The 9,017-nt window shown below is 34.9% G+C and overlaps 1 long non-coding RNA gene across 1 annotated transcript; it reads right to left on the bottom strand.

Annotated features, from left to right (window-relative positions):
* Positions 1-4,121: 4,121 nt before the first annotated feature.
* On the bottom strand, positions 4,122-7,394 carry LOC109504876 (uncharacterized). The gene is made up of 4 exons (XR_002163307.3): positions 6,640-7,394; positions 6,141-6,257; positions 5,452-5,528; positions 4,122-4,421 (listed from the first exon to the last, which is right to left on the bottom strand). It is a non-coding gene; the product is annotated as an uncharacterized lncRNA (long non-coding RNA).
* Between the last annotated feature and the right edge of the window lie 1,623 nt (positions 7,395-9,017).

Here is a 9,017-nt window from a genome sequence, read left to right as displayed (position 1 = left end):
AGGACATAGATAGGATGGAAGCATGGAGGGGGAAGAAGAGATGGTGTTGGGAGTAGTGGCGGCAAAGGTGGAGCGCATGTGAGAGCTGATGTGGAGGATGATAATGTTGATGAAAAATCATATAGGTGGTGATCAAGACGGGAAGAAGACAATGTGGAGATATTGTAAAGTTTTGGAGGACATTCCATCTGCATTGATGGACATGAAGATTCATATACTGAATGTATTGATGTATACCTTTTAACTAATGGTACAATCATGATATATAATGATACATACCTTTTCATAGATACATCTATCTCTCCCACCCTCTACATATCAAAAGATTGGTATAAGAACTCGTAGCTTTATTTCTAGGTGATACATCAAATTTCATCTTATCCACCAATCTAAATAGATCCCCAGACTTGATGTGGATGACTTTGGCAACAATAAGTAGAGCTAGACAGGATCCAAGAGCAAGATGTAGGATCTAGGGACAAAATCTATTACATTAAGAAGTCAAATCGCATGCCAAATTTTAAGATGTCATAACTTGATTATATAATGTCCAGTTTAGATGATCTTTTCTAAAAAATATTGGGTCTCTTTTCAATACAATTCTTGGCTAACACCCCAAGGAGAAGAATCGACCCAAATTCCATCATTTGGGCCCCAAAATGGACCGCTCAAATAGAAACTTTCCTTTTGAAAGACTTTGATTCGAGGTTTTCTTGCAATTCATTGCGAATTAGTTGAAGCGGTATTAAAAAAAGTTGATGTAGAAGATCTTCTATAGGATTTTAGTTTTTTTTTAATGATTTTTTATATTAATCATGCTTTTTTCAGAGTCCTAGTCCCATTCAATCTAAAAAGAGTAATCCAATATAAATTGTACATGGGCAATTGTCCTTCTAGAAACTAGAAAGAAGAATACAACCCTAATAATGCAAGAGCGCATACCTCGCTATTATAAGTAGGAGTTATATATCTCAATTTATGAGATGCATGGAGAATCAATGAACGAAAAGGTCACTTTTGAAATATTTTTCCCTTCTAGTTTTCTTTGTGAGATTCGAGTTGAGTTGATTTAAGAAGAATCTTTCTTCTTTCCAATTGGATTAAGTTGATATCAAAGCATCAATCCTCTGCATTTGGTAGGGCCTTAGTTCATAGTCTAGATACATGAGTGGTACAAGCAAATAGGAGAAGGGCTATCCATGCTTGAAATATATTGAAAGATAAAGACGAATATAGTTGCTAGTTCTTCCTCGATGGATGATGAGATAAAAGTATATTTTATACAACTAGAAGAGAAGATTGTCGAACTCATTAAGATCGTCTCTAGATTGGCAATATTTTCAGTACAAGCACCAGCAACTTATATTGTGAAGCTGTCCCCTACATCTAATGATAAAGATCCACTATCTAGTGAGGCGCATAAGCAACCTGGAGATGTGCAAAATATCACTCTTCTGCACTTTAAAGTTGAACCTCAAATCAAGATCTCTATATACAATGGGATTGTTGATGCAAAAAAACTAACTAGCTAGATCACTTATGGACCTATTTTAATATCTATATATACTCCAATATTTAGAGTACAACTTTTGCCTATCTCAAGCTTTCTAGCCAGGCTCTTACCTGGTAAAATTCATACATGAGGAGCAATCATGTTTCTAATCTAACATGGAGCAAATCAAGAGCCTAATCAAAAAATAATTTTATTTAATTGGCAACGAGAAAGATCGATAGATCAAGTGGCAGTACTTACAGTAAAAGTATAATGAATCCATTTAGGACTACACTACTAAGTTCCATAAGCAAGCAATCTCACTTAAAATCTTTATGGATAATCATGCAATTTTTATGATGTACATTGAAGATCTCTATAAGAGCATCTGAAAGAAATTGAAACTTTTTAAAGTTAAAGATATCAACAAAGCAAGCATGCAGGTCATGGGGATTAAGAAAAAGAATCGGCTTAGAGAAAGCAAGAAGGGCGATAAGTTCAAAAAAAGTGGTAGAAATCCAAATTACAAAGTGGAGCAAAGCCAAAAATGTCAATATGACTCAAAAAATTTATTATAATCACACAACCTTCATTGACATACCAAGAAGAAGTGCTGGAAACTTCACCTCAAATTAAAGCCAGAGTAGAAGCCAAAGGATGATGATTCTAAGAAGAAAGAGAAGATATTTCTCAATATTGTAGAAGTTGAGAAGCCACTTGAGCTCAAGCAAATAGACTCGATCCAAACTAAGTTTGATGGTAAGGAAACCTAAGACAGTAGCTAAGACAAATCTAAAGGCCCAAAATAAACTATTTTGCTTGAAGATCTAAGTGAAGCAAAGCATTGTTGAGGCTACTTTAGATCCTGATGCCAAAAGAATCTCGTCATGAAAATTTGGTTCTGAAGCTGTGGTTGCAAATTAAACCTCATCCATATCCTTACCCTCTCAGTTGGATTCAGAAAGATATTGAGTTGAAGATCACTAAGCAGTAAACCTTCAAGTTCGACATAATTGAGAGATAGATTGATGAGATAACTTATGAAGTATTTTTGTTGACTATTTGCCAAGTTATCCATGACAGCTCATAACTTTGGGATTGGATGCATTCTATGAGCGGCAGAGAAAGTATCATCTTATAAAGAGCAAGAAGTTCATGATCAATGCCTCCAGAACACAAAGTAATATTGATCTTGAAAATGTTGCCCAGCAAAGCCACTTGTTAATGCATGCAATAAGTTTGTGATGATGGTATGAGAAGCTGAAACTATCTATGAGTGGCCAAGCTCTCCTCTGTTGGTTCCACCCATTGATCATTTGTGATCAAGATCGAGGAGTGTCATAGTCATCATCGACGAGGAAGGACAACAAAGAGGATCCTTACCACCTAGTCCAGATGCAAAATAGACTAAGTGGTTCATTGAGACCCAAGGGTAAAGATGAGCGATGCTAAAAACCATCATAGAGCAAAGTTAGATAGTTCAATTGCAAAATAGTGAAGCAAGTGTTCCCCGACCTTTAGTTTTAAATTAATGAGAGCTAAATCCCTTAAATACGAAGAGCCCTAATCTAGAAGGATTTCTAAACTCGATGTGGATTGCTTGGGGCAACTACGAGTAGGGCTAGATAGGATCCAAGATTAAAATCCACCACATAAGGAAGCAAAATCACATGTCAAACTTCCGATGACCATAACATGTTATATGATGCCTAATTTAGATCATTTTTTTTAAAAAAAATGGATGTTTTTTCAAAATCTATAGGTTTGATCCTCTAAGGTAATATAATATCGAATTTCCATCATTTTGACCCTAAAATAGGTCGGTCAAATTAATTTTTTCTTTTTAGAAAAGACTTTGACAAAAGGTTACACTATCAGAAAAAAGCTATTTAGAAACGGACAAAATTCATTGCTAATCTATTGCTAAACCATTTAGCAAAAAATTATCAACAGATTTGCTTGTATTATTAAAAACCTGATAGCTAATTAGCAACGGAACTCATTTTTGTTGCTATTCTGTTGCTAAATTTTTTTAGTGATGGAATAGCAATGGAATAATTTCATTGCACATTTTTGAGGAACGAGTTTGCGAACCAAATAGTTGCCATTGCAGTTTTGTTGCAAATCCGTTGTTAAATTTTCAAACTTTGATTGTTAGTCCGTTGCTATGTAGTTGTAAAGCCGTTGCTATTATTTTAGTCTTCCATTGTAAATCTCTTTCTACTCAGTTGGTAAAATTTTAGTATTCCATTGCAACTTCGTTCCTATTTTATTGCTAAATATTTTGGATTCCGTTGCAAATCCGTTTCTATTACATTGCAAAAGTTTTGGTATTTCGTTACAATTCTGTTTCTAAACCATTGCACAATTTTCAAATATTCATTGCTAATACATTGTAAATCCTTTGCTAATTTATGTATTCTAAATTTCTTTCCCATTTCTAATCCATTGCTAATCCGTTGCTAAATTATTATTTTTTATAATTTTTTTGAGAATATTTTTTAAAACCTAATATTTATATATATCTGCTATACATCCAACAACAACCATAATAATTTAAAACCATCCAATAATAGATCTCCAGCCATCCAACAATAATAACAATTATTCATCCAATAACACCAAAAAATTAATAATGTACATACTTTATAAAGTGCGCATAGTATGTCAAAGCACACTTAAGTACACATAATATCAAGATAAATAATAAATACATAAAGTGCATATCATACACATATATAAAGTGCATACATCAAAAAAGTATCTCATATATAAAACAAAAGATACTAATAACAATTATGGAGTGCCTAATTGTATATCACCACCGTCGATGTTTTGTCCATCTCTATCGCTCCTCGATGCATGATGCTCCGAAATAACTTCCAAATAGCTAAAAACTATGCTGCTGATCCATTGTATTTACAAATGACTGTACAAAACAGAAAAAAAAAGATTGTTTTATGATGTCGAATTAGTGCATGCATAATAATGCCATGTTCAAAACAGTAATCTACCAGAACAACACAAGTACATGGACTATTACTCAACTCTTTTGCCAGGAGAGATGCTGTTCTATCAATGTGCAGTTCACTCCCAAAACCAATAGAGTTTTGTCGGATGCTATCCAACATACATTTAGATCAAGTTTATAAATAGATTAAACGAACTAAAATACATGTATCAAATATCAGAAAAGTAATTATATAGCAAATCCCTTTGCTGCCTGAAAGTACAGGTACCACACATTTGCATTCAGTTTAATAGCCAATTCTAGGGTGAGACTGCACTCACTTTATGCCAGTGAACAAATGAACAGAAGCCTTATTCCTAAAATGCAGCCTTTAAAATGTACCTCTGTCAAAAGCCTCTAAAGTCTAAACATGACTTTGAGCATAACTTCTTCTACACCAAACTAGAAGCAAGGACTCTAGTTTTACTGATATATTGACATTATGAGGCAGCTAATTAGACTCAAATTACTACAAAAGCACTGGATGCCGAATGATCTCGGTAACATTGGGGAGCAGGCATTTTTACCCGCATCAATGTTTCATCTTCACAGAACCATATGATGGAGGTCCAAGGGTGGAGAGCAGAATAACAAAATGTCAAGGGCTAAGAATCATGCAGAGGGACATTAAAGACACTAATTAGCATAAGCGAAGAAACCATCTAACACCAACACTTCATGTACTTGACTGCCATTTTAAGAATGGGAACAACATGGACATAATTGTACTATTCTTATGAACTTCTACAGCTACATAATTTAAATCAACTAGTCTATGGATAAAAATTAACAAGTCCATAAATATAAATGATCTACTTAAGAAGAAATACAATATATAGCAAGGAATACAAAAGAAAATCAAGTGTACCAGTGCATAATGATGTGGCAACATGTACCCCCACCCCCACAAAAAATGAAAGAGAGAAAGATGAAACTTAGTGTTACTTACTGGAATAGATCCTTGTCCCAGAGAAGCTTATTTAGAGAACCTTCCTTCATCATGGATGAGTGAGGGAATGTCCTTCTCTGTAAGAGAATATTACACCAGGTGACAACAAATAGGGCATTCAGTAGTGAAAGAATTCAAACACTGCCAAGCAAGTGACAGAAACTTTCAAGCACTGAATAAGAAAAGTAGGAAACAAACAGTAAGAAAAATAATAAAATCTTGCCAGCAAACATTGAATAAATGAGACCATATAACTTGCAAGCAGAAAATAAAACGTGGCAAAAATGGCATTGAAACCTCTCCACCACCCATTCTTAAGACCATAAAGCCTGGAAATGGTGTTATTGTTTAGTATACACGAGTTTGCCAATTTGTAGCAATATATGTAATCAATTTAATAATGTACAGGTCAAAATGCCTCTAAGAACATGGATACCACAGATAAGGCAAGCATGTTTAAGCAAAAATAATAACATAAATGCTGACAATCACAAACCTATCATCACCACATAAAGCCTAAATGACCCTATAAACTTAAAATGCTTTAAAAATAGAAAGACATGTATGTAAAGGGGGGAAAATATGTCTAAACCAAAAGCCAACCTATTCAACACAGATATACAGAGACCAGTAGTGTTCCTTTAAATAATGAGAGAAATATATGTGCTAAATTAGCATAAACTCCTTACAAGTTCTTCTTCTTGTTTACATCGTAGTTCTAGTCTTTGCCGATGACGCTCTCGCAAGACATTCTGCAGATTATCAAGGTCATCACCAAGTATAGCTTGTGCAAATGCTGGATCATTCTGTAAGATAAATAGTCATCTTTGATGCAAAAGAACCTCAATAAAAGATGGGATACCAAAGTAGAACTTTAGGAAAATGAAGCAATGATGACAGCATGCATTTGGCAAGAAGATTTAAGAACTAATGCAAGCATACAGTAATAATTGTTTCACATGAAGTAATTAAATTTATTAGAACAACATAAGAAAGTCCAGAAAAGTACATCTGTTAGCACAAGAAAAATATCATGCCTTATGTTGTTGAGCTATGAATAAAGATCTTGAACCACGAAAATTAAGACAAGAATTTCAATTCAGGTCATGAATACTGATAATATGTCATAAGAACAACATAAGAAAGCTCAAAAAAATACATCTGTTCGCACAAAAAGATGAAAAGTACCTCTGCTTCTCTCCTTCCCCTGACCGGAACCAATTCACACCGCCACAACTCGAGAAAAAACCCCAACCAGAACCTAAAAAAACCTCAGATCTCCCTCAGGTGCTCTCCTTCCCCACAGATCTCGGCAAAAGAGAATGAAATGAAAAGAAAAATCATTGAAAAGGAAAAAAAATGATCAATCTGTGGGAAAAGGTCATACCTGTTTTTTTTTTCACGCCTTTCTTTTGTTTTTCGTTGATTTTTCCTCAGTTTCCCCCCCTTTTCCCATTGCTTTTTCCGTCCTCAGGAGGTTCAATCAGATGGGAGGCTTGGAGTGGCCAAATAGGGAAGGAGGGCGGCGGGGGGCGACCGGAGGGAAGCGAAGGAGGGGCGGGGGGCGGTGTGGGATGTAGGCGCCGCCGGGGCCGCAGGGGGGTGTGGTGTTGCATGGAGCCGCGGGGGGCATGGGGTGCGAGCGCCGGGATTGGGGGGGGGTATCGCACGAAGCCGTGGGGGGCGTGGGGTGCAGGCGCCACCGGGGCCGAGGGGACGCGGGTTGCAGGCGTCGCTGGGGCCGCGCGGGGGGGGGGGGGTGAGTGGTCCGGGTGCGGGTGGTGTTGCGCAGAGCCGCGGGTGGCGTGGGGTTCGAGCGCCGGGGCGGGCGGGGGTCGCGCAGAGCCACGGGGGTGTAGGGTGCGGGCGCCGCCGGAGCCGGGTGGGGGGAGGGCCGCCGGGTGGTGGGGCGGCGGGGGTTAGATGTAAACGAGAGAGAGAGAGAGAAGGGCGGGCTCGGTGAGAGGTAGGGAGAGGAGGAGGGAAAGAGAGGGAGTGAAAATGAGGTTGAGGCGTTTTTTTTTTTTTTAATTAATAATGGACTAAAATTTCGTTACAATTCAATTATAAAATTATATCTTAATTTTTATTTTAAATTAATAATGAATATGTTTAGTTGTAATTCCATTGAAATATTTTTTTTAATATAATATTTTTATCAAATATTTTATAATTTAATATAATTTCATAAGATATTTATATTTTATTATGAATATTATAATTAATTAATTTAAATACATATGATTATATATGAATACTATAATTAATTATTATTTAAATTAAATTTATTATTAAAATAGGATTGAAAGAAAAATAAAAGAAATAAGAGGATGAGAGGGTATGTGTAAGGAAGGGAGGGTAATAGAAATAAAAAAAAGTGAGGTTTTTTTTGTTAGAATTTACAATAAACTCAAAATTCATCCTTACGTTGTAAAATTAAAATTCTTATATTTTCATTAACATACTATTGCCATCTTATTATAAAATATTTATATTACACTTAACAACGGACTATATTCATCATAAATCGATTGCAAATAAGAATGTATCTTAAGTTAGCAACAATATTCAAATCTGTTGTTAATTTGTTGTAATTTTTTTTATTTTTATATTAGCAATAGAGATGATGCCATTGCAATTCTGTTGCAAATTTTTTATTTCTAAAATAGTAATAGAATAATTTTGGTTGTAAATCTATTATAAATTTATCAAAAAAATTTATAATTTCTTTAACCAATGATTAGCAACAGAAATTGAGTCCATTATAAATCTGTTATAATATTCTGTTGCTAATCCATTGTAATTCTATTGCCAATAATATATGGAACCTTCTACAAAATTTAGTAATTATTTTCAGATCCATTGTCATTCTGTTGCAAAATTTTTGTTTCTAATCCATTGTAAATTTATTGTAAATTTATTTTCTCAAAATTAACAACGAAAATAAGTATTTTTTTATAAATCTGTTGTCGATTAACAACAGATTAGAAACGGATTATATCCATTGCAAAATTTCCATTGTTAAACAACCTTTTTTTTCTTGTAGTGTTTCTTCTAATTGTAATGAAAAAAAACACCTTAGTTGCTCTAGAGAGGAAAAATATGTAATCTCTAACCTACCTACCTCCATCAGGTGTTCTGTGTGTAATCTGTTCTTTGCTTTTCACAGAATTGGATGCTTCTATTCTACATCCATTCCACTGAAAATAAAGGAAAAGAAAAAAGACAGAAAAAAGGGCAATTCCAGCATAGTTCGAGCTTTACCTTTTTCATCCAATTGTTCCTCTCTAACTTTATATTTTGTGCGTTATTTCAGGTTATAGAAAAACTGCATTAAAATTATCACTTAAAAAAAGGGTCCTTTGGTTTTCAAGAACTTGCCAGATTATGAAGCTCTCTGATAGTTTCCTATATATACATCAACAATTTGGCCCCGACTTCACCACTTTATATATTTTGGCCTGTACATAAAGGAACTACATTGTTCGACATACAAATGGATAATTTTGTACAAAAGAGGCTAAACATGCATGGACCAAACATAAAAATTGAATAATATGCTCTTT

Source organism: Elaeis guineensis, chromosome 9 (genome assembly GCF_000442705.2).
Source record: "Elaeis guineensis isolate ETL-2024a chromosome 9, EG11, whole genome shotgun sequence".
Lineage (NCBI taxonomy): Eukaryota > Viridiplantae > Streptophyta > Magnoliopsida > Arecales > Arecaceae > Elaeis > Elaeis guineensis.
Note: the sequence above shows the minus strand (reverse complement) of the source record. Positions and strands in the feature narration are given on the sequence as shown.